At 42.2% G+C, this 26,957-nt stretch overlaps 1 long non-coding RNA gene across 1 annotated transcript; it reads left to right on the forward strand.

Moving 5' to 3' along the window:
• The first annotated feature begins 280 nt into the window (after window positions 1-280).
• LOC109279119 (uncharacterized) lies at window positions 281-26,957 on the forward strand. The gene is made up of 2 exons (XR_002086026.2): window positions 281-502; window positions 25,966-26,957. It is a non-coding gene; the product is annotated as an uncharacterized LOC109279119 (long non-coding RNA).

Genomic DNA, 26,957 nt, shown 5'->3' on the forward strand with positions numbered 1-26,957 from the left:
TTAGGGAGTCTAATAGACCTTTTCCTCTCCACCATTTCTGCAGGAAGGTTTCATTCCAGCATCTGTATTTTATCCTAGCATCTCACAAATCTCTCTTAACACAGACCATCGCCTGAATCCCTGTAGCCCTTGTATCTCTAAAGGCATCCCTGCACTGTGTTTACCACTGTTACTCTCACCAACAGACATGAAGCTGAGACGATATTTCTAAAAATAAAACAGCTCCTCCTTCTCTACCTGTCTTCGAAACTGGGTACTGAAACAAAGCCAGGAACACCCTTCGTAGCAACTCCCTCGCTGCCAGGAGATTTGTTTTCAAAGCGTCTGACAAACCACATCCGATTCATCCTCAAAACTGACTTGTCAGGGGAATAAACAAGTGTCAGAACTTCCCAAGAAATCTAGTGATGAAAAGGCCTTTAACGATGAACAAATTAAATTCAGTTCTCACACCAAGCAACAGAAAGAAAGCAAAGTGAAAAGCCACAGAAGACAAGCACAGGTATGATTTAAAATTTTTTTTAACATTTATTTATTTTTGAGAGACAGAGAGAGGCAGAGTATGAGCAGGGAGGGGCAGAGAGAGAGGGGGAGACACAGAATTCGAAGCAGGCTGCAGGCTCCGAGCTGTCAGCACAGAGCCCGAAGTGGGGCCTGAACTCACAAACCGCGAGATCATGACCTGAGCCTAAGTCAGACGCTCAACCGACTGAGCCACCCAGGCACCCCTCAGGCATGATTTTAGATAAGGCCAGAGATGAGGGACTGTTAATGAGATATAGGAGGGGTCATTGCGACAGCAGACGCCCAGGAGAAGGGGGCTGAGCTGGGCAGGTCTTGCAGGAGAGGTACTTTGGGGCTGACAATTACTCAGCGTTTTATGAAAATGTCCCACCCACGGGCATCTGCTGGAGAATCATCTTTGCACCTGCTTTTGCCACTGGCATCCGTGCGTCTCTTCTCCAACTCTTCTGTCCCAGGGCAGACGTGTGCACAGTGGGATTCCCCTGCCTTGTTTCCGCTGCTGCATTCCTCTCTAATGCTGTCAGATCAAATGAACATGCTCTAGGTGACCGCTCAATACTTCAGCCTTCAGGCTCTTAGATGAGCTGTAGCAGTCTAACGGTGTGATGGTTTCCATTAAATTCTGAACCTTGCCCTGTAGGGATGGAGCTACAAAAATGCATAAATTATTTACTGTAAGGGCTTTGCTGATGACTGATAAAATCAAATTAGCTGCTTTGGGCTAAGGATGAATTTGAAACAGAATTTCCTTCTTTGAAGAGACAGTGACAAATCTATTTGATAGGTCTGCATGTTAACTTTTTTTTTTGGTTGAAATTTTAACAGAATCCTTTGTTAGGCAAAATGAATGAGATTGGCCTAGGTGATGAACTAGTTTTTTCCCAAAATGTTTATTTTTGTCACATTATTAAAGCCATACCCATCCATATAGATTTTATTTTTAAAAGAAAAAAAAAAACAGGAAAACCACAACAAAAAAACCACTCACCCATAATCCCAAAATCTGATATTTGGAGCATTTACTCATAGCCTTTTGTCATGTGGGTGTATTAGTATGCAAGTTTTTAAAGTGAAGTCATTTTTTATATATGAATATTTACTTTCTTCATATATTCATTAAAATCTATGTTAATGAGTATATAATATTCCATATTCTGACTCCATTTTTTATTACTGCTTTAGAATAATTATTCCGCCAAAAGGTACAAATACTTTTAAAGCTCTTGATATACATTGCCATATTATTTTCCAGAAGCTCTGATTTTATTATTTGAGAGAGATAGAGAGCACACATGTGATCAGGGGAGAGGCGCAGAGGGAGAAGTTAGAAATCAGTAACAGAAAAACTGGAAAATTCACAAATTTGCTGAAATTAAACAGCACACTTTTTTTTTTTTAATTTAGACAGAGAGGGAGAGAGAAAAAATGCAAGCAGGGGCGAGGAGCAGAGGGAGAGACAAAGAATCCCAAGCAGGCTCCATACTCAGCCTGGAGACCAATGCAGGGTTCTATCCCATAACCTGGGATCATGACCCGAGCCAAAATCAAGAGCTGGGCGCTCAACCAACTGAGCCACCCAGGTGCCCCTGATTCAATTTATAATCTCACCAGTTATGTATGGGTTTTTAATGTTTGGGGTTTGGGGATTAAAAACTCATAACAGAATTCGTTTCATACATACGGATACTTCTCAAAACATTTGCTCATTTACTAGATGAAAATACTCTCTCATTGCTCTTTGAATTAACTGACTAATGAAATTTACTACTTTTAGGCTTTCAAGTTAGTTTTTCAAAGAAACTGGGGTAGTGCATAAAGAGTTTTGCTCTGTTCCACTCCTTCCTGGCCACATGATTTCCTAATTCTCTCATTATGACTGATATAACCAAGAGTACCTGTATTGAAGTAAAAATATATCACTTTTTTGTAACTTAGCTGGTTCCCACATGAGATGCAATCCTAGTCTGATTCAAATCCTAGTCTAGCATGTTCAAATAAACATGCAACAGGAGCCAAAATTAATGACAATGTTTAAAATGTATATCTAATTTGACTTGTCTCTCTTAAAGAACACTTTTTAAAGACATAATTTATCATTCATGATATTTCTTTAAAAATCATCCTATTTCTTCTGTTCATTTTTGCCCCATGGATACTTGAAAGTTTCTTTCTCTTTCCATCAATATTCTCCATCAAAAGCTGCATCCAATGTCCCAGAGCCCTTAGTCCTTGCCTTTTACATCAGACCCTCTTTCCTCCTGATACTCATGTCTTAATTTCCTCTATTCCTACTCCAAATTTGGTATCACAAAAGTCCGAATCATGTTGCTGAAGAATGAACTTTGGTTGACGGAATGGTAAGGCAGACGCACATGCACAGTGACATATCTTTTCTCCACCTTGGCTTTCTTTCTTCTTCTTTTTTTTTTTTAATTTTTAAGTGTTTTTTAATATTTGAGAGAGAAAGACAGAGCGTGAGTGGGGGAGGGGCAGAAAGAGAGGGAGACACAGAATCTGAAACAGGCTCCAGGCTCTGAGCTGTCAGTACAGAGCCCGACGCGGGGCTCAAACTCACAGACCACGAGATCATGACCTGAGCCGAAGTCGGATGCTTAATCAATTGAGCCATTCAGGCGCCCCACCACCCTGGCTTTCTAAACTCCACTGCTGTTAATATGTAAATGAAACTTTGTCACAAATCATCTGTGTTTGTACAGTAGAGTCCTATCTCAAACTGAGTTAGCACTTGTTGATGTCCAATTAAATAAAAATTTCAAATGTCATTAAGGGCCCACTACACCCAAGGTATTGTACTCTATGCTCAAGAAACAAAGAAACTTACAAAGACATACAATACCTGTTTCCTGCTCTCTATGTGCCTTCGGTTGGAAAGATGAAAATTATAAACAAGGGGGGGAAAAGCCCTATCTTCCAAAATAAAATGTAACAACGATGTAATTCAAGAGAAATGTTTTAGAAAGTTCATAGCCACTAGAGTAGTACAATAAGACTGTAATACATATTCGCCATCTCCTTTCTTCAAACAAAACACAATCACCCCAGGTGGAAAGATATGGCAGCAGGGTCTTCAGCTTCCAATTTTTGGGTAAAGTCTTGTCTAGAGAAGGTGGCCTCAAATTTTGGATTCTCCAAATGTGGTTTTGTTGTGGAAAATGTGCCTTTCTCATCTCGTGTTTACTTGTCTGTCTACTAGATGCCATTCACTGGGTATACCTTCTGTGGGCCACAGAGATAGCCTTGCTTTCCTGTAGTTTCCAGGGGGTATATTTCATGAACGGGCCTTGATTTGGGCTCTAGTTGACTTTGTTTTCTATTTCCCTGATCTTTCTTATTCATGTTTTTGTCTTATTCATGTTCCCCGCCCCCCCAGCATTGTATGTTTTTTTTTTGTAAGATGCCATAAATTCCTAACACAAAACTGCATATAAACAACAAAGGGATGTTTCTAGTTAATCGCGTGCCAGCATTTCTTGCCTTGTATTTGATTAGCTATTTGAGGACAGGGGTTCTGTCTCCCTCATTAGAATATGGTATTTATTTTTGCATTTGTCTTAATACTCAACATTGTATGCAATATATTTCTCAACAAATTGTTTGTATTTATAATTTATCCCACTGAAATAGTTTTGTTGAGCATTGTCCTTGATTGAAACAACAGTTCTCCCTCAGTTCTGCAATCACGCAGGCAAGAGGTGCTGAAATATCCAAAATAAAGCATTTGCACAGGAAATACCAGGCTTAAGAAGATCTGCCATATCGTGAATAGATAAGATCACCCAAACTAGCTAGCTTAACTTTTTAGGAACAAACAGATGGTCAATAGTTCATTATAATCACTGAGAACCAAGATGAAAATGGTCTCACTCAAAAAGGAATTTTACAGCCTCTAGCTGAAGTTTAGGATCAAGCTGAATAAAACTGGGCTGTTGAAGAAGGAAACTGGATGATTATATCTTGCCCAGTCTCCACTGGACACCCAAAGGGTAGAATTAGGAAAGAAAAGCTTTGGCTTTTCTTTGGGAATGGTCCTTCCCTGGTTTGACTTTGTAGAAAAAGCTAATTAAGCAATGCCAGATGAAAAACGCAGGCGGCTGACCCAAGATTTGATCAACATAGCATTTGCTCAGTTTAATTCAGTGAGCATTTCCCTGTGTGTTCTGTGTAAGACACTGCCCCAGGCAAGATAGGAATGTGAGGGAGATAGAAGAATGTGGGGGAGGCATAAATGAACAAACACACAAAAGACACAAAATCTGGCCCCAGAAATTGGGGAGGAGCTCATGGAGAAGGCATTGGAGGAGGGGTGAGTCAGAGAGCCCGAAATGGAAGGATGGGTATTATTCCAGGAGGAGGAAACCTTCAGCACAAGGGCATGGTGATGGAAACTGTGCTGTGTAGTTGGAAAGGCGGGTTGGATGGCTAGACGATTGGGGAGATGGCAAATTACCAAAATATCAAAATATTTGGAGATACGTGGTGACTCAATTACATGCTCCGGTTCCACGTAGATGTTTGGAGTCCTAAACAGCCAGATACTGGCCAGGGAAATTTATCTCGTGCATGTTGTATGGGTAGTGGGAGGACCATAGGGAAATCCATCCTTTCTCACTCCCTTCCCCCACTCCCAGCTAAGCCAGGACTATTTCTACAGGGAATCTCAGAACTAATACTAGTATCTCATTCATAGAGCTGAGTGGTTCTTTTTGTCCTATGTCAAATATTTCACTTTATTAATATTAGCACTTCAGATCAAGATGATCTTTTCAAAGCATAGTTTCTACTGGATGAGTGGTTCTTAAGGTACATTCAGTGAAATCCTAAGGTTCCTTTGGAAACACCTCCAGGTTTCCCAGAATGGAGAAGGAAATATATATTAAAATGAGGAGGAAACAGGAGCAGACACTCACCCCATTTCAAAGACAGCAGATCTGCGTTAGTCTATTTTATACATGAGCCCTCTGCTTGCAACTTTATTTGGAAAAAAAGGGGGGATTCCATATCACACACACACACAAAAAAACAGCAACAAAATACTTTCATAACCTAACATTCAGAAAACGCAGCAAAGCTATGGGAGTGGGAGGGGCATGAAGGGCAAGTGTAAGAAGGAGGGATGTAGACATCAAGACATCAATATTAACGACTGGGGTCTCAAATCCATACTTAAGTGTAACTTGGAATTTTATGACTTTTACCTTCCTGGAAAAAAAAAAAAAGAATCCACTGTATGAATTCTCTTGGCTTGGGCAAGCCATAAACAGGCAAACTTCAGTAATAATACCTATACTTTTTGAGAACTTACTCCATGGCAGGCACTGTGCTAAGCATTTGTATGTCTATTTACAGCAAATCTTTACAATGAATCAAAAGGTCATCATTGGGTGGTTCAGTCGGTTGAGCGTCTGACTTTTGATCTCAGCTCAGGTCATGATGCCAGGATCCTGGGATTGAGCCCCACATTGGGCTCCATGCTGAGTGTGGAGCCTGCTTGAGATTCTCTCTCTCTCCCTCTGTCCCTCTCCCCAGCTCACACACTCTCTCTCACTCCTCTCTCAAAATTAAAAAAAGGTTGTCATTATTTTAAACTATATTTCTTTTAAATAAGGGGACAAGGTTCAGAAAATTATGTAACATTCACCAAATCACAGTTAATAATAATTAGTAAATGGGGTAATTCATAACAATAGGAACAGCCGATAGACACTATACAAGATGTTTCTACCTCCTCCAAGTCCAATTTCAAGGGCAGACACTGCCTATGGGACCCAATGGTTATACTGGAAAATTCCACAGGAAGAAATTCATCCATCTGCCACAGCTCCTGCAATCTTTGGATCTTTAACTTTATGACTCTTCCTTATCTCTTGTCTCTTTTCCCTCATGAACTCCAATATAGTTTTTTAAGCAATGAGATCGGTGAGATATACCAAATGTTTACATGCAAAATATGTGATTTATGGGCTTGTAATTATATCCTATCAAAATTTTTATCAAACTATTATCAAAATTTTCTCTTACCTTATGACAGTAGCCCTCAAAGCTTCAGAAAAATATATTAAATTTTTATCTTAAAAAAAGATTTCTATTACCAAATATTGTATTTCAGATTGTTGCGGGCTAGTGTCTCACAAGTTCTTTCCTACCCCTAATGTCTCAGCCTCAATAACTCATTGTTAAAATAAAAACAGGCCTGTCTTAAAGAGTGGTATCACAATTTCAAATAATGGCCATAAAATGTCTCCTCTAGGCCTGGTCCACAATAGGTATCTTGTGCTATAATGTTGGTAATAATTGTAACGTATGTGTATTTCTCCACTACTTGATTATAAAGTCCCGAATGGAGTAGCTGTTTCGTTTATAGTTACTTCACTGCATTGAGTTTGATAGTTTGTGGGTGCTGTAAGCTCGACAATTTAAGTCCACAGTGCTTGCTTTACTGAGGATTGGGAAAGAGGAGGCATGGGGCTTGGCTGGGGCAGGCATCTTGTAATTCCAAGAAGTGGTAGCCAAAGGAAAGCAGATGAGAAGGTGAAGCAAAAGAGAGGGAGGGAGGGAAGGAAGGATAAGCATGCAAGAAGCTAAAAGGCAGAACAGAGCAAATGGGGGTGTTCACTCTTTACCGTCAATGGCAAAATGCCTCCTCATCTGAATGGTTTCTGCGCTTCATGACCAGGGGAGTCTTCCCTGCTCTCATCCCTTGAGCCTCCCACTCAGATCCTTTGCCGGAACTCTTTTCCACCCCTTCCTTGCTGCCCCATGCTGAGCTGAGCTGAGCTCCCCTCCTGTGCATTCTGCATTTGGCCATGCTTTCCTCTGCCCTGGCCTGGATCTGTGAATGCTGGTCACGTGGCAGAAGCCCCATTAGTGTTTGCTGAACTGGACTGCTAGAAGGTTCTGCACCTCTCACAGATCCAGGGTGTAAACAAAAGAGTCTACACGTCCTGGGGACGACCTCACATCCTCCAAGTTGTAGGCAGCTAACACACAAGCCAACCTGTTGAAAAAAAGTCTTGGTGACATCTCTGTCATTGCTCAGAGTGGCCACAAGTGAATGTTAACAAAAGCCTTCTTTTGTTAGCCATATGTGAAGTGGTTTAGTCAGAGCAGAATTAAAGCACATCCCAGAGGTGGTGGTGGAGAGCACTAAGCCACCTTATGAAAGTCACCTTCTAGCTCCAGGGGCCCTCATCCAACTGGTCTGCTAGGCCAGGAACTCTCTGCAAATTGGCAAGAGCAAAGCCTCAGTAGCCTGGAGCTAGTGTGATAGAATCCCTGGGTGGTAAGAGCATGTCAAAAGGCAGCAAAGAGGGTGAGGAGAGTAGCTGAGCACTGTCAGCTGGTGAAGCCACCAGGCTCCTTACACCTTGAACCTGGAGCCCTCCCACACTGCCTTACATCCACACCCCCCCCCACCCCCACCCCCTGGTAGTGACCAATCAGATTATGGCCCCCTTCTGATTGCACCAATCTCAAGTGCTTTGTGTTGTAAAGACCTAGGCTTGCCAGCAAGGCTTGGCAACAGCTAAACAGTTAGTAGCCTTAGGGCAGGGGACTTAAAGAACTTGGCCTACACCTGCTTTGTACGTGGAGAGGGAGCTTACAATCCAGGGCCTGCAAGTCAGATAGCACAGATACAGAGACGTAGTTCAAAGATCCAGCAGTCACTAAAGGCTGGAATTGAGTACAAAGGGTCTTTGAGCTGATAATTGTCAAGTTCTCTTTCAGAGAAAAGCCTTTAGGAATAACGTCCCTAGAGTTGCCTTTTATATTGTAAATCTGTGCAGAGTAGGTTTTCTTAAACTACCTGATGGAGCTCTGTCACGGGGGCGTCTCGTGCATTGTAGGATGTTTGGCAGCATCCCCAGCTTTTACCCACTAGATGCCAGTGGCATCACCCTCCTCCTCCCAGTGGTGACAATCAAGGATGTCTCCAGACAGCACTAAATGTTCCCTGGGGCGCAAAAAGTGTCCTCAGTTGAAAACCACTAGTCTAGACAGTGGTAACTCTCATGTCCAGCTACAAAATGAAACCTAGTGTTGAAAGCTCCCTCAAAATACAGCCCGAGCAACCCTGATGATACCCCCATCTGGCTGTTTTTTCAAGACTCCAAGTTGGTTGCATTTCTCCCTAAGCCTTGTGCCAGTTCACCAAATCATTCTAAACTAGCCAAACTCACTGAATGCAACAGACCCAATGTCTCCCTGGAGGAAATGTTGACATGAGAATGGCTTCTTCAGGGTCACTCATTAAACCAACAGATTTTTATCAAACCATATGTCAGGTTATAGAGTTTTGGAAAGATTCATATGAAGCTTCTTACAAAATAAAGTCCCTTTCCTGTCTCAAAGGAAAGAAAACCATAACAATGCTTTGAAATTACCAACAAATCAGCTCTTCTGTACTGATTCTGGATAATTTGGTCATTTACTATCCTTAGGCTCAATCACCCTTCTGCCCTTTTGGGGCTGTACCTTCTCATCTCTGTGTTAATAGGAACTCAACATGAAGCTCTGCAGTGATCACAATGGACAGCCTTTCTCCAGATAGTGCGGTCCAGAAATCTGGAAGCAAGGGCGAACTGTTGATTGAATGCCTACTATTTGCCAGACACTCTTCCATGCATTACACATACAGTAGCAACAACTTTGACCAAAACTTAGCAACCTCACAGATGAGGAAACCATAAATGTAATCATGAGAAATATGAGAAAAATACATGCGAAACGAGACTGCCACCTGGCATGACAAAGGAGGGATCTAACTAGTCAAGAGAGGACCGCAGACAAAATACTTAGAGTGCACACCTACAGTTGAGGCTGACAGTGTAGGTCAAGACTCTGGGAAGTGGCCCTTCGCCCCTGAAGGTCCTCTCTCCTCTGAATCACCCCAGCTCCTTAAATGTAAGCCTGCTGTGGTCTTTACACATGCTGCCTTACCTTATCAAGACCTCTCTCTCTGTTTTTCTTCCCCATCAGTCAAGGGCAGGCCCTTGCTGACCCATCGGGCATTTGGTACCAGAGCTGGGCTCTGACTGACACTCCTGTTTATGGCATTCATTGTGATTTCCCCACCCAGGATGTTTGACTTGTGGCTCAGCTGCTACCCTGACTGGGGCTAGTTTTTCAGCCCTCTCCCCAAGTTAGTAAACCAGTGCCCCGGGGAGAAATACCCCAGAACACATCGGCTTGATCATTATTTCTTAGTTCAGGGACGGTAATACTCCCGATAAGTGTTTCATCACAACACGCTCTTCAAGCGCAGAGTCTGTTTGTGTGACTGGGAATCAGAGGCTCCTCACAAAGTCCTCAAGAGAAGGATGATAAATAAAGTGACGGACAGAAGACAGAATGCTCACACCTGGCCCAGGCCCTGGTCCGGTTAATATCCTGCCTCGTCTTTCACACCATGCTCTGTACTCCCTGCAGAGATATGAAACAGCATATGAGGGAAAACGCCGTGGGTCAAATAAAACAGCATGGATAAAAGGGCCTCCTGTGTGTAGACCCATTCTTCTCTGGGCCTCGGCCATAAATCCAAGCAATAGCACCTGCATCTTTCCAATGCAAAAGGAAGTTGTGCGGGTCATGAATAAACTTAAGAGTTTTGACCTCAAGAGGCACTTGCTACTTGTATTATTGTCTTACTTACACAGTCAACAGTTTTTTTCAGTAGAAGCTATTTTAGGGGCATAGAGCTCAGTGGGCACTAAGGAGGACACACGGATTAACAACACCTTGACCCTGCTCTTGAACGGCTTGCAGTGAAGCTACTCAGAGTGGGGCTCCATGGACTGTGCTTGGCCTATGGGTTGTTTGTGACCCTCCATGATGAATAAGAAAGAAAAAATGAGAGGAAGCATTTAGAAAGTTGTGCCCAAGGGTGCCTGGGTGGCTCAGTTTGTTGGGTGTCTGACTCTTGATTTCAGCTCAGGTCATGATCTCACAGTTCACGGGATCAAGCCCCACATTGGGCTCTGTGTTGATAGTGTGGACCCTGTTTGGGATTCTCTCTCTCCCTTTGTCTCTGCCCCTCCCCTGCTCATGTTCTCTCCCTCTCTCTCTCCCTCTCTGTCTCTCTCTCTCAAAAACAATAAACTTGAAAAAAAGAAAGTTGTATAGCAAATAATGTGATAGTTGTTGAATAATAGCAAAAATTCAAGTTTTCATTTTATGTCTTATTCTTCATTCATTTCTACAAATGCAATACTTACTGTATTTTAGAAAGGTAAGGGTCCTCAGTGTTTTATAACTAAGAAACAACTTGTCCTTAACCATCGACAGTTTGAGCAACACCGGTCAAATATACACGTGATTAAAATACAAGGCAGATAAAAACAAACATGCTGAAAACCTGAAGTAGCTCAACGTTACACAGGAGGGGAGGAAAATTCTGGAAAACGTGGGTGCAAAGGTACAGGAAGCCTAGAAATGATACAACTTCACTTTCCAAGTGGAACAAAGATTAATCAAAAGAAATAAATGTAACAAAGACATTATTATTGACACTAATGGTAGAAATGGTCCCAATGTGACAGTTTAAATATCCAGAAATATCACTTAGGTATGAAACTATTGGCACCACATGCAAAGAAGATTCTGGAAATCATACTGTTTCCTTCTGGAAGGAATGAACAGATTTGGTTGAAAACAAGCCAAGGAATCTCAGAAAATATCCACCAATGTCTCAAAGTAGAGAAGGCTTGGTACTGGGGACAGTGGAAGACCCCGTGAGAGTAAACTCCTCAATGTGCCCTCTAGGGTCACCTTTCTTCAGCCCATAAACAATATGCTGAGGTCACAGGGGCAGAGTTGGAGGAGCAGGTAAACTCAGTAAACGTCTCTCTAGCCTGGCACGGCAGAAGCCAAGTAAGTAACAATGTTGCAACAGCAAGTGTTTTAACCAATGCCTGGCAGCAAAAGAGTCATATTAAAAGGAGGAAAATGCTTGTAACCACACCAAATCAGATGCTGGCTAGCTGCAGGGTTTCTCTGAAACTCTGACTCCATACAGGAGCCTGCTCACACCACAGATGGGAAAAACTGAAATCTGAATGATACCCAGTCCTTGGGATGGAAACCAATCAAGAAGCGAGGTGGTTTCTGGTGCACGCATTTGAACAAAATGGGAGGTTAATCAAACCGAGGCGAAGTTACCAACTGCAGTGGCTGCCTTGCTTGAGAAATTGAAGGAATAACAACATCCAACCCAAATCGCACGTGGTACAAGAGTTGTGACCCACTTTTAAAAACTGAATGGGGAAGGGGCACCTGGGCGGCTCAGTGGGTTAAGTGTTTGACTTTGGCTGAGGTCATGATCTCACAGTTCATGAGTTCAAGCCTTGCATCAGGCTCGGTATTGACAGCTCAGAGCCTGGAGCCTGCTTCGGATTCTGTCTCCCTCTCTCTCTGCCCCTCCCCTGCTCACACTCTGTCTCTGTCTCTCTCTCTGAAAACTAAATAAACATTAAAAAATTTTTTTTTAATGAATGGGGGACAAGAATAAAAGGAAAAGAATGAAAGAAAAAGAAGAAAGAAACACTGGCATTTCCCTACAAGAAAATGCTGCATCCCACCCCCAGTACCCTACAGGAAAGGGCTGCAGCATGAAGAGTGAGAGAGGGCAGGCAGACAGGGGAAAGAGGGAGAGAAAAGGTTTTGTTTTAGAAGAATTTCAACTGAAAAAAAAAAAAAAAGACAATTGTTCTGAATTCTCAAATAATTTTTAAAGCACGTGGGTGAAATAAATGGCCAAAATGTGGTAAGAAAATGCAATGATATGGTGAATAAGGGTTTAGCAAAATTTAGGAAAGAAATAAGGGAAAAGTAATGCTTTTATAGGACATAAAACCACATGCAAAGCAAGGAGCACAATCACTGCTGCAGGAAACGGGCTTGGAAAACACATGAAATGTAGCAAATAATGAAATGTGAGAAGGAAGGGGATCCTGGGTGGCTCGGCCGGTTAAGTGTTCGACTCTTGATTTTGGCCCAGGTCATGATCTCACAGTTCATGGGATCCAGCCCCGAGTCCGGCTCTCTGCTGACAGCTGCCGAGCCTGCTAGGATTCTCTCTCTCTCTCAAAATAAATAAATATACTGAAAAATAAAAAGACTGGAAACGTTAATAGCCAGATTTTTAAAAAGATGTTAAAAAGGAAGAATGGTAGCTATACAGGGAAAGGCAATGCACATACACATATATATTCTGCACATTAAATATATATTATAATAATTTAATATATTATATCCTTTAGATCCAAAAATGAATAATAGGTGATTGTTTTTATTAGAATAAAACAAATATTCATGTGAGGAAGACCTGTGTATGCACAGAGATGGCTGACAGATCCTAGGAAAAACTGATATATATCAAACAATGTTGAGAAAAAAAAGTTCAGTAAAATTACTGTACTTAAATGATCAAGAGAATTGTACAAGCATCTATGCAGAATAGGCAAGTCACTCAAGAAATGAAAAGAGACCAGGTAGGTGTCTCAGAGAATTAGATACCAGGAAAGGATGATAGCAGTAGGTTAAGGCTGTGTGGGCTTTAAGGCAGAAACACCTGGCTTGTCCATACGTTTGCTGGGCGACCCTGCACTCCTACCACTTACTTGAACTTTCTGGTCCTCAGTTTCCTCATTTGTACTCAAGGATGTATAAGAAAATCAGCCAGTGCATATTCTTCTCAATTCAGAGAGGTCATGAAGAGACAGACCATCCGTCAACTTATAGAAGCCAAAGAAGTCACCGCCGATGCCTCAAAATACACACAGTAAGAATTGCTGGAAATACAAGGAGAAACTTCAAGAAAATAAGAGGAAAGATGACTTCATACACCTCTCTAGTCCCCCTCTGGTGGGGTCAAGAAGAAATGAAATTAAGAGGCAGAAGTGGAGGGGCACCTGAGTGGCTCAGTCGATAAAGTGTCCAACTTCGGCTCAAGTCATGTTCTCACAGTTCGTAAATTCAAGCTCCACGTCAGGCTCTGTGCTGACAGCTCAGAGCCTGGAGCCTGCTTTGGATTCTGTGCGTGTCTCTCTCTCTGCCCCTCTTCTACTGCGCTCTCTCTCTCTCTCAGAATAAATAAGACATTAAAAAAAAAAAGAGGCAGAAGTGGATTTAAATAGTGTAATCATTTAGATAAATATCCACTTTCTGTCCTACAACCAAGAATACATATTAGTAAACTCAGGCAGCATGTATAAAAATGTTCCAAATTACTTTTTTAAAAATTCCAGAAAGTAAAAAATAGTACAGGCTGCACTCTTTAATCACATGTAACAAAACACAAAATACATGAAAGAACAAAAACTGCTAACAACAAACTCCCTGTCCAACAAAAAAAAAAATAAAATTTAAAAAAATCTCTACAACATCTCTAACGTTAAAGAGAACATCAAAACCACAAATGCAAAACATATGGAAAACAAAATGAGAACATTTCACCCCAAATTCTGAGGGAAATAGCAAAAACTAGTAAGGTAAAAGTCCTTCCTCACACACAGTCGTTATTAGAACAAAACTGTAGAAACAGCAAGATGAGCATTTCCTCAAAAGTAGAACACACTGGGGGTGGCGCCTGGGTGGCTCAGTCGGTTGAGTGTCTGCCTTCGGCTCAGGTCATGGTCTCTCAGTCTGTGGGTTCAAGCCCCACACCGGGCTCTGTGCTGACAGCTCAGAGCCTGGAGCTGCTTCATATTCTGTGTCCCTTCTCTCTCTGCCCCTTCCCCACTCACACTCTGTCTCTGTCTCAAAAATAAACAAACATTAAAAAATAAAAATATATATATAACACACTACAAAAATAACTAAGGAAGCACAGGGAGGGATCCATAAAGATAAAATAGGATTGGTATAGTAGAAAATGCAAGAAGTGATCCTTTGAAAGCCCAAGAAAACAGATAAACCAATGCATAGTTTAATCAATGATCAAAAGACGGACAGGCCGCTCAATACTCAAACTAGGAATGCGAGAGAAAAGAAATAACAAATTTAAACTACTAAGAAGCAATGAGGACGTGAAAAGATGTTCGAGCTTACAAATTATCACATGAATACAAATCAAACTAACATTGATATAACGTTTTTAGCCATGAGCTAGGCAAAGACATGTCACTATCCAGTTTAGGGGAGGATGGGGGACAATGAGACCATTTTTTAACTTGGTGAGGGTGAAAATCCATGCACATCATCTGGAGGATGGTTTGGTAATATGTGCCAGACTTTTGAATGTGTGTAACCTTTGACTAAATACCTTTACTCACAGGAATATGTTTTAAGAAGATAACCAGACACACACATGCCCACGTGGGGCACAAAGAGCAAAACTTAATATTTAATATCCAATAAAACATGTGCCTTTAAAAAATTATGTTGTAGATTTGCATTTCTTGACTTGGAAAGATATCTACAACATGTGAGGCAAAAAAAAAAAAAAAAAAGCAGCAGCATGTAAATGTGAAATTACAAATTCAAAAATAAGTACTTTGAATACCTGCTCTGTGCCAGATATCCCGCCAGGCATGGTGGGGAGCACCAGTAAACAAGACAGAGAAAGTTCCTGCCCTCATCGACACTGGAATAAAAGCATAAGCCAGCACTGGCCTGTAGCACATGTCTGAGGAAAATGTTCACCCTCTACGAACAGTAGTTATCTGTATTTGGTAGGATTTGGGGTAATTTCCTACTTTCTTCTTCATTTCTCTGCACTGATAGTTTCAAAATGCACATATCTGGTTATTTTAATCAGGAGGATGATTTGTTTTCTGAGAGGTGTGGAAATCACTCATGGTTGAGAGCATGGTGGACTTGGGTGCTTAAGCAGTGCTGGAAAATAAGGGTAGAATTTGCATTCATTGAGACTGCAGTATTTCCCATTACGATCAGTATGTGATCACTGTTTACCGAATTTAAAATGAGAATAATATGACCACCCATAGGAACATACAATGACTCTCACACAAAATCTTGTGTCTGGATTTAGCGAATCCAGAAGTCTTCTCAGTCTCCCTCATCCACAGATGAATGAAAAAATCAACTGACTACAGCTCTTAGGAGGCCTTAAATAACCCACGTTTCTCCAGGTGAGGTGAAGGAGCCACCAGCTGAAAGTCCTGTGTGGCTCCAGGTGGAGGTACATGCAGTGGTAAAACTCCACTGCAAAACCAGTGATTTCTTAGATGTTTGTAACCCTTTCCCATCGGGAAAAGCAGTGGAATATTTGAGAAAGAAAAGAATGCATGCTTTAAGTTCAACGTATTTTTCACGTTTGACTTTAATTTGGGGACTACACACTCAGTATTTTGATATTGACATCTGTTTTATGTTTTGATTATTCTTAAATGTGCACTTCAGTGGATATGAACTCCTCAACTTTTGGGTGACGTCTGTCATCCGAACCACAAAACTGTCTGCGGTTTCCCCAGGAGCCCATCGTGGGAATAATGGGGTTCGTTGCCTTCCTCAGTACCACATTCATTTGTCTTCTTTATAAGGCTGACATTAGCGTTGGAATGTCCTGCCTGCCACTGTCTTCCGGAAGCCATTTGAATCTTCTTGCCCTGGGTCAGAGGTTTAGCTCAGGGCAGAAGACTGTCAGTAGCACCCATATTCTTATGTCCCTCAGAGTATCTCTGTTCTACCATTCAACCCATCTGTGTGTTAGAATACAGCTTCCCCCATTCAAGCTTAGAAATAAAAATGAGTGTGTGTCTATAGAGGGAAGAGTGCATCTCATAGGTACTTTGGCATAAAACTTGAGAGGCCTGAGGATACAAGTTTTGAAAATAATGAATTGTGTGTTGATGTAAAAGCCCGAATAAAAGGAGCTTAAACAAGGTAGAAGTTTTATTTTCAATAGATACGAAATTGGAAGTTAGAGCATTTAGGCAGCTTGACAAAGTCATCAGACACACCGTGTCATTATCCCTAAGATGGGCCCTTCTCTTCATGGTACAAGATGGCTGCTGGAGTTCTAGCCATCTTGTCAGCATTCCAGAGAGCAGAGTAAAGGAAGGAATAGAAGGAGACCTTCTCTCCCTTTTTTGGAGACCTCCCATTAATCCCACACAAACCTTCTCTCTAAATCCCAGTTTAGTTACTTGGCTCCTATAAGCTACAAGGTAAGCTAGAGGAAGCAGGGCTTTTTTTGTTTTTTGTTTTTTTAACCAGATGGTAACGAGCCAGCTAAAAATCAGGGCCCTTATTAATGAAGAGGAATGGGAGGATGGATAGAATGTTAAGAGGCAACATGTAGGCACACACCAATGCATGTAGACATAACTTTAATGACTTATTAAAGTTCTTCTGAGGGAAGGGGCTGTCACTACCAAGTTACCACAGGGTACCAATAAGGCAAGATCTGGAGACACAGGGGAGGTCTGTAGTAGAGCTGAATTTCAAATGGAAAGATTCTGACTTTAGCTGTTGTGCCCAAGAAAGAAGTGGGAAGAAGATAAGTCACCGAGAATATGGGAAGGGGTCAGAGAACTCTGAGAGGTAGTGTGGTGAGTTTTAAAAAAGAAAAAGAAGGAGAAAAAGGAAAAGGGGAGGAGAGGGGAAGAAAAAATACCTCAGCGGTAAAGTAGTTAAATGGATTTGTAGAACCGGGATGGCCAATACGCAAACCCACCTCCGGCTGCCCAAACTTACTACATTCACAAATCCCCGCTAGAGGGTGGGTGCTATGGGGGGAGGGGTAAATCTAGAAAAAAGCCTAGAAAGGCCCCTCAGCCAGGTCAGCACACTCCACAGGGGACGGTGTGCATGAGACAATGTTAAGTAGAAGCAGCAGTTTTGAGACAAATGTGGATAGAGAACAAGAGCCCCGCCCCCCTGCCCCATGGTCACAAACATCCCCGGGGGCTCAGGGGAACAGATGTACCACGAGTCATGAGGTGGGATTTTGAGCCAATTCTCTCCAGAGCTTAAAGGGCATTTCCATGTGGGTTAAGTTGACATTAAACGTCGGCTTTTCTCTCCTGTCAATCTCCCCAAGTACACGTGAAGAGGATGGGGAAATGTTTATTTGAGCTTTAATAAAACATAAGCTTTATAATGAAGAAAAACAAAGTTAAATGCCATACAGCTGGTTAGTGGTTCAACCAGAACCAGAACCCGTGCTTTGTATGGCCTCCTTTATTTAGGAGGGAAATATGTGTCATTATCTAATTAACCAGAGAGATTCTGGAGTGATGTGCTCGAATGCATGAGTGAGTCTAGGCTTGGCAGAAAGAGGGCTCTGATCAATTAGTCATGTCTGCTGTGTGCTCTGGATGTGGGGCGTGACCTGCCATGCCACACATCCATTGTCCTCCTTAGACCATGATGACACTCTAATTGCTGGGATTTACAGCGATGCCATTAGGTGTAATAGATGTAATAGGCCATGTGTGTTCAGACTTGCCAGGAAGAAGAATCTTAAAATCGTGTTTTTTCTGAAGTCCTGTCTAAAATGGGGCAGAAGATCAAAAAGACAAACTCTATGACTTACAGATACTCTCGTTTCTCCAGTTCAACCTACTGTGATGCTTCAACTTCTTCTATAACATTCTATTAAAAGTTCAGTCTTTCTTGGCATTCCTCATGGAGCCGGAATAATAATAAACGTGGCAACAGCAAATAGCACGGGCAAAGCTTCTAGTAGGTGCTGCGTGTTATGCTAAACACTTCACAGAGCCCTGTCTTATCTAATTCCCTCAGCGATGTAGGAGACTCATGCTCCCATTATCCTCATTTTCTAGATGAGAAAACTGACAGCAAAGGTTCGAATCCTGCCCCAGGTCTGACAGCTGGTTTGTGTTGATCCTGTGATTCCAATTCTAGGGGTAACCTGCATCTCGCTGCCTCTAGGAATGACTGTGGGGAGAATAAGCAGAGCCCCACCAATTCACGGGAACAAGGAAAGATTCCCATTCCACATCTGAGACCTTCCCAGGACCATGGTGGACTCATATCCATAGAGGCAGCTGGGAGGGTAGTGAAATGTTCATTCTCAGGCATCCTATTGACTTGGTTCCTATTCAGAAGGGATTCTCATTAGTGAAATCTGGAAGAACAAATATTTTTCTGAAAACACTTCCCCTTCCACAGCACTCCAAGAAAGCGACCAAATGTCTTCAGGCCAGGATTAAACTGTAGTAACTAAGGCTTCTAAACAGACAATCACTGTACTTTCTCCCTGAGGGACAAATTAAGAATTTATTGACGCTTTCCCTCATTAGGGTTTCAGTCAATGGAACACAATTTTGTCACTAATGTTCTGGTGGGAATTTTCCAGAGTGATTAATGAAGACGAATCCACGGGCCCTGATCAATGGTAGCTGACCGCTCTCAGGCCGGGAGAGGCACAAAGTCTTGGGGTGCATTTCTCATCTCCTCTAGACACAACAGTGTGGGGGGGATAGAGTGCCTGTCATCCATCCCTACCACTATGCACTCACTCACTCATCCGTGCCGTCTCCCTCACCCCTAATACTAAAGAGCGCACACAATGTGCCAAGCCCTGTTTTAGGCACCAAGGGAGATAGCAATGGATAAGTCATACAAGGCTCCTGTCCCACCCCCACCCACAGACTTCGGAGGTTCATTGCAGGAGATGGACAGACAATACACAATGGCCAACATCACGAAAAAGAACTTCAGATGGTGCAATGTCCATGAAGAGGTAAGAAGTGACTCTCAGAGGAGCTCCAAGTGCCTCTACACCAATCTGTACCCCCAACTAGAACATTCCTTAAAATAAACTCCAATAAGGCCACGCAAAGCCCATGAGTTGTAAAGAGACAAGACCATCTTCCCTTAAAAGTGGGTAGCATGCTGCAGGGTTCATTATCCATGGTTTCACACTGTCCCTCTTCCACCCCTGATCCTAAAGGAAGCAAGCTTCCATCTGGCCTGGCATTTTTAAAAAATGATGCAGTCATGAAATGAGAAGACAAAAAATAATAAACTCCAGAGCCTGCCTTGAGAATAATGTTTTACCAACAGGATGTGTCATAAATATAAAATGGCAAAGAAAGATGTTCCAGGATTTGTCCTTTGTCCTTTGCTAGCCAGACAGATAATGAGTTACCATCAGGGAATTTTTTTTTCTCATTTAAACATGAGCTACATATAACTTCCATACTTTTGTGAAAAGGGAACCTATAAATCACAAGTTATTGTTTCCTAGAAACTGGGATTATATAAGGGAGAGCCAAACAAAACCCTTTGTTTCATGAGCTTGCAACTTTTTAATTAAATACCACTTTAAACTCACACATGCATAAGCCAAATGTTCTCAATCCATTCCGCCCTCAAGCCCGGTGTCCAAGCCCCGCTCTCCATCACTGTTGGTATAGTAGGGGTAGGATTCTTGCATTTATTTGTTTCTATTTTTTCCTCCGTCAATTTAGGTAAACTTAAGAACACAGAGCATAGGACAGGGATTAGTTCTTTTTTTTTTTTTTTTTTTTTTTGGTAGTCATCATGACCAAGGACCAGACTATACATATAAGACTATAAACAAATAAGGAAGTGAAGGAGGGTGGGAGGGAGGGAGGAAGGAAAGAAGGGAGGAAGGAAGGGAGGAAGGAAGAGAGGGAAGGAGGGAAAGAGGAAGAGAAGGAGGAAAGAAGGAAGAAGTAGACTCCTTAGCATGTAGGGGGCATGTAAACCAAAAACACTGAACTTGACTCCTACAGATCATCGAGGTAGAATCTGATTAGTTCTTCACCAGTGTCTCTGTTCCCTTCATCTTTGGCATACTTCTAAATTGCATTTGCCAATTTCACGTGCGGACATGTGGCTAATTCCCCACGGAATGTCAGCAGAAGGGATGTGTGTTACTTCTAGGAACGGCCCCTAAAATTTCCTGCCCTGTTGCTCAGGTTTCCTCCCCTTTCTCCTGCTGGATACATGCAAAGGATCGAGTGGAGGTCTCCGAGGCCCTGCAAGATGGTACAGCCACACACGAAGCACCTGGGTCCCCCTTTATATTGGGCTGTGACGTGAGAAAGGGAGGTAGGACACCGAGGGATGAGGGTTGTTCCCAAACACTTAACCAGCTCTGAATAATACATTCCAGTCTTAGTCTGTCTGGGCTACCATAACAAAATACCATAGACCGGGTGGCTTAAACAATGAACATTTCTCGTAATTCTGGAGGCTGGGAATCCAAGATCAAGATACTGGCAGATTTGGTGTCTGAGGAGAGCCCACTTCCTGGTTCATCAAGGGTGGTCTTCTTGCCATGTCCTCACATGGCAGAGAGATGAGAGAGTTCTCTGGAATCTCTTTTTAAAAAAATTTTTTTAATATTTATTTTTGAGAGAGAGAGAGAGAGAGAGCGAGAGAGAGAGAGAGAGAGAGAGAGCGCACACGCAGGGGACGGGCAGAGAGAAACAGAGACACAGAATCTGAAGCAGGCTCCAGGCTCTGAGCTGTCAGCACAGAGCCCAACGTGGGGCTCGAACCCGCAAATCACAGGATCGTGACCTGAGCTGAAGTCTGACACTCAACTGACTGAGCCACTCAAGCACCCCTCTGAAGTCTCTTTTATAAGGACACTGGCCCTATTCATGAAGCTCTGTTCTTCTGACCTAGTCACCTTCCAAAGGCACCACCTCCATCACTGTGGATTAGGATTTCCCCATATGAATTTGAGGAGGGATACACACACATTCAGTCTATAACTCCTTTGCTCCATTGTTCCATCCATGAAGGTGACACTAACAGATACCATGTGGATAAATTCTCTCTTTTTACTATTCTCAGACATTTATGCCATGCTTCAGACACCTCTAACCTCACATTCAGAGGATATCCCAGAGATCTTATCCAAGGATTTTAAATACTAAATTTATATTTGTAGCCAGTTTGTAATCTACCCTTCACTACAATCCCTATTTGAAAAGGCCTTGAAGAATCAGTTCATCAGGGCACCTGGGGGGGTCCGTTGAGTGTCCAACTTCAGACCAGGTCACCATCTCATGGTTTGTGAGTTTGAGCCCCACACAGGGCTCTCTGTTGTCAGTGTGGAGCCTGCTTCAGATCCTCTGTCCCTCTCTCTGTCATGCTCTCTCTCTCAAAAATAAATAAACATTAAAAAAGGAATGAGTTTATGATGAGAAGTCAAGATGAAAAAAGTCTTCTAAATCAGGGGTGGGCAATTTTTTTTTTTCTGTAAAGGCTACATAGTAAACACTTTAGGCTGTGAGGGTTTCTTTTGCAGCTAGTTAGTACCGTCACGGCAGTACAAAGGTGGTTTAGATGCACCCAAATGAATAGGCGAGGCTATGTTTCCATCAGCTATAATTTACAAAAACAGGTAGATTTGCCCCCATGGGCTGACCCTTGCTCTAAATCATTCTATGATAGAGGCCACATGTAAATTCCAGTATCAATTTCAATTCTTGTGTCATTGGTTTATATTTGTTTGTTTGTTTGTTTGTTTGTTTTAAACACCACCCCTTGAGTAGTATCAGCTAAGACAAATACAGCTGTAAACACTAACTTTCTCTGCCCCAGCACTGTACTCACTGTGTTTGGCACAAGGTAAAATGCAGTAAGTTCTAGTTCTCTTCTACTTTCCATAAAGTGTGCCCTGAAAGGTCAGATTTGAAGTCAAATCTGAATAGAAGTCCCATTTGTTAGTCTACACCTTTGGTCAAATCACTTTCTTTTTGTAAGCCTTGCCCTCCAAATCTGTAAAATGAGAAAATTAATATATTACTTGCAGGATATTTTGGAGAGGGAACCAAATAGAATCAGGTATATATTTTGTGAAATGTAAAGCCCAGTACAGAGGTAAGAGCCTATTATTATAAGCTGCCTCTCCCTTCCTGGATTCTGGATTGACTTTCTTCCCACTTGAAATGTGATTTTTTTTTTTCCTGACAAATCCCAAGGAGGTCCACTAAATCCCCATTTAGCCTAGGCCAGGAGGCTGTTGGGGGTGGGGGGGGCAGGGGGGAGGGGGGAGGACAGACCGGCTCCACCTGTGTCCTGATTGACTGTCAGAAACCTGAGCCTCCTTTATAGGGACTAACTGCATCCAGAGAACACAGCTCCAGCTGCCAAAAAGGGTTGCTGTTTTAAAGAGATAAAATGCAATAAAGATCTTTTTGTAATGGGCGTTCTCAGTATGGTTTGACCAGCCAATGACACAAGGCACTTGGCCTTGGACCCAATGATATTTGAAATGAGCTCTGAAATTGAGATCCTATTCCTATCAAAAGAGTGTTACCCTTAGTAGTCCACAGCTAAGACCTTCCAAGTGCAAAAATCAAGACTACTTTTAGTCAAGTATTAAAGTGGTGAAAAAGATTTGTGGAGAGAGTATTTATCCCATTGTTGCAAATTTTCATGTCTGCCCCATTTAACTGGGAGTTGCCACGTGTATAAAACTCCAGACTCTAGAGGAAGTCTGAGTCTTCCCAGCCACGGGCATCTGCACACCATCTAAGAATAGTGCACATAACCACTCTCAAAGAAACAGAATGCTTTTTGGCTCCATCGATGATGCCTGCATTAAACCTTGAAGGAAAAAAAAAAACTTGAAGGAAATCGTTGTAATTGGTTCTTGCTACCTAGTCATTCGATATGTCCTGACAACGTCTAGAACAGTGCCTGGCAAGAGAAGGGCTTCAACACAGATTTGTCAACAGACCGAGCCCTATAAACTGGGCAGTGTCCTGTATCTGATAAGGTAAAGATGACAAATATCCAACTGGGCCATACTCCACCTGTGCTCAACACAGACATCAATAATCACTCAGAATGGCTTTTTCCTGATGAACCAAAACAGAGCAACAGTAACATCTTGACCAGGGCGGCTCTTCTGCAGCCTGCATAGTCATGACTCTAGGATAATGGGCCCTCTGTTGGCACTTTGCCTTTCCCCCAAACCACGTCTTCCCACAATCTTAGTTAATTGTGGTCTACTGATCCACTCAAGAACTCAAACTAAACACCTGGTAGCATCCTTGAAAATTTACCAGTATCCAGTAGAATCAACAAATCCTGTGCACTCTAATACCCAATGCAAATTCTGAGTTGCTTCGGTTCAACTCCATCATGATGGACCAGGGCCATTTTTGGTCTCAGCTACTTGAACAACTTTTAAAGCTCCTTTGCTTCTCTGTCAACCCCCAAGCTCTGTTACCCATACAGCCACAAGAAGGGTGCTATTAAAACTTAAAGGCAGATCATGTTAATAGCTCATGGGTGGACCATGTGAACTTCATGATCTATATCTTTCCTTCCTTTCCAACACCAGGTCAGTTTGCTCTCCTCTCCATTACTGCAATGCAATTGTAGCTTCGTGGACATTCTTCCAGTTCTTGGAAAATATTTGGATCTTGGTTCCACTGAAGGCCTTCACACATGTTCTATTGTCTCCCTGTAAGTCTGCTGCCCATGCCTTTCACGACTAAGAACTGATTCTCCAGATCACAACCAAACTGCTACCTCCTCAGAGAGGTCTTCCTGGATTACTCACTCAACCCCCACCTTTTCTGTCAGCCTGATGCTCTGCTCTCTAACCCTACTCTTTCTCTGAAGACTTGGACTTAATGTATGTTTTACACACATAGAAGTTGCAATTTTTGTAAAAAAGGAAACATCAATGAAAACAGTACTGTAGTCATTTCCTAGTAATTACCACATTTCACATTGTTATTTTACTTTTTGTTGTTATGCCACTTCTCTAATGTGGTATAAGTTCTTTTGAGAATGGGGACAATGTTTGCCTTGTCAGTGCTAGAGAAAACACACACACACACACACACACACACACACACACACACACACACACACACACCAAATATCCCTTCACTCTGTATGGTTAGAAATTCTAAACCATATTCATAGATATACCTTTTTTTGTATCTACCTTTTCCACAAAATCCATGTACATGTAGAAGGAATACCCCAAACATAAGAGTAGACCAGATCTCCGTGTTTGAACCATGGGACACGATCCAGTCTCACCATCTGAGCCCGATATTTGTCATCAATTGCCTTATCCAAGATACCTTTAGGGCAGGGATCTCATTGGGACTTTGCCCATTTTCAAATCCCTCAACTAATGCTGCCCCATAATTATGTTTTGAATCTGTGGAAGGACAGAGCCAGGTAGTGACCCAGACATCCAAGTTTTGTTTATTGGGTGGCCTGGGTTTGGTTTAGGCTCCAGGAATCTAATAAGAGGACACCCAGAAAGATGAAATTAAATCCCTAAATGCCTATTCATTCAATAATCCTAAAATAATTTCTAATAAAATTAGAAACAAAGAGCAATTGTGAAGGGTCTTTGTCTGTTTGCCCCACTCCTCAGAGAGCCTCCAGGGGTAGTTTTCAGAGCTTTGGATGAGGTTTGGCCCATTTAAGTCCCATTGTTTGTGGTTCCATTGGAAAAGTGAGTCTCTCCTCCCCCAGCCTCCATGCAACTCTTTGAAAATGGCACTCAATGAGGGCATTCCTTGCAGAGGAACTTTGCCCTTAGGGGAAAGTTTCAGATGACAGGTCATAAATTTAGAAGGCCCCAGTCTCAGAAGGCACCCTGAATGATTTCAATAAGGTGCAGAAGGAGAGGTTTGCTACCAGAGTGTTCAGAATGGAGAGGTTCAGCTGTCAATAGCTCATGGATGGACCACGTAAACTTCATGATCTAGATCTTTCCTTCCTTTCCAACACCAGGTCAGTTTGTTTTCCTCTCCATTACTGCAATGCAACTGCAGCTTTGCAGACATTCTTACAGTTCTTGGAGAATATGCAGGCCAGTTTATTTCCTGAAGCATCCACATATTTTCTGGTCACCCAAGTCACATATCTTTTTGCATCACTACAGGGGGTATTTACCTACCCACTTAACAGGTAGGCAAAGTGAGTCTGGGGTTCCTTGGGGGATGCCCAATATGGGCCATGTACTCTAGTATCTCTTCATATTTAGAATATGACCTCGGCTGACATCAAAAATGTTCAGTCTCATAAATGGAGACCTCTTGTCTTAGATTAAGTAGATACATTCAGAGTGAGAGCAGATTAAGTGAAGGCCACCATAACAGAGGGAAATAGTGAGCTCATAACAGAGGAAAATAGTGAGGGAAAGAATTCCCCTCTAATTGACAATTGCATTAATCAACTCTATATTAAGGCAGAGAACTGATTTGACTTCCTTTTGGGTCTGGTGGAGAGATACAGGGAAGGTACAAATCATCTCACTTGTTAAACTTCCTTCCTCTTTGTACCTTTCCTTTACTCTCAGCATTCAGGATAGTGCCTGACACATAGTAAACACTCAATAAATATTTATTAAATTGCTATTAATGAATATGATCAATTTACCACTCCACTTTGGCCCCACACATTGTCTAACTTTCTGGGATTCATATCACTGTTCTAAAATAGGTTGTTTTGTTGTTGTTTTTTTTTAAGCAACAAGTCGACCATCGTTTCTGCCATTGAAGGAGAATGTTACCTGAGACCACCCTTGGTCACAACTCTAAGATATCCCTCGGTCTCCCTGAGGTGCGCTGTGCAGAGATTGGACATCACAAGCTTCTCCCACAGCAGGTCTAAAGGATGAAGGTAAAAGCAGCTGAGTATACAACCCATGGACCAGTGCCGAGTGAAGTCACTACCTTGGGGGCCCAGGACTGTCATCACTGTCCTTGCAAGTCCACGCTTCTGGACTCTTGTGTGGACACTGTGCACCTGCAGCATCTGGCTGATGGCTCAGTAGACTACAACAGACTGGATTCAAATCCAGCTTGGCTGTGGGGCTGGACTTCTCTGAAACTCAGTGTCCTTGACTGTGAAATGGGAGAGGATATAACCACTTCAATGCAGCAGATAGCAAATTTTGATGTGTACACAAATCACCTGGAGATCTTGTTATGATGCGGATTCAGACTCAGTAAGTCTGGGACGAGGCCTGACATCCTGTATTTCTAAGAAGCTACCAGGTGATACCCATGCTGCTGTCTGGGAACCAAACTCCAAGCTGCAACACTGTAGGGCATTCCATGAGATAACAAGAGAAATCAAGGGAGATCAATATTTATGTTAATAAGCATTACAAGGAAATTTGTTAATAATAGTTATAGGTAGGAGAATTCTGGTTAAAACACATGGAGTTACCACCAACCAGGTTTAAATTAGACTGTTTCTGGCCCTTCATCCTTTTATGGCAAGTTTTGTGATTACATGTGAAACCTCCTTCAAGACCCTCCTCATAAGCCCTCATGTAACTACAGAAGTCAAGGGCACAGTGAGAAGATATTTTATTACCCATGTATTTATGTATGGGTTTTTGGGGTTTTAAAACTGGCAATTAAAACCTTGTAAATTTGTATTATCAACAAAATAAATGTAGACGGGTTAGTTACTCATTGCTAATAAATTTGATCATTCATTTATAAAACGAA

The sequence above is a fragment of the Panthera pardus genome, unplaced genomic scaffold (genome assembly GCF_024362965.1).
Source record: "Panthera pardus isolate Hobbes unplaced genomic scaffold, ASM2436296v1 HiC_scaffold_8, whole genome shotgun sequence".
In the NCBI taxonomy this organism is placed as follows: Eukaryota; Metazoa; Chordata; class Mammalia; order Carnivora; family Felidae; genus Panthera; species Panthera pardus.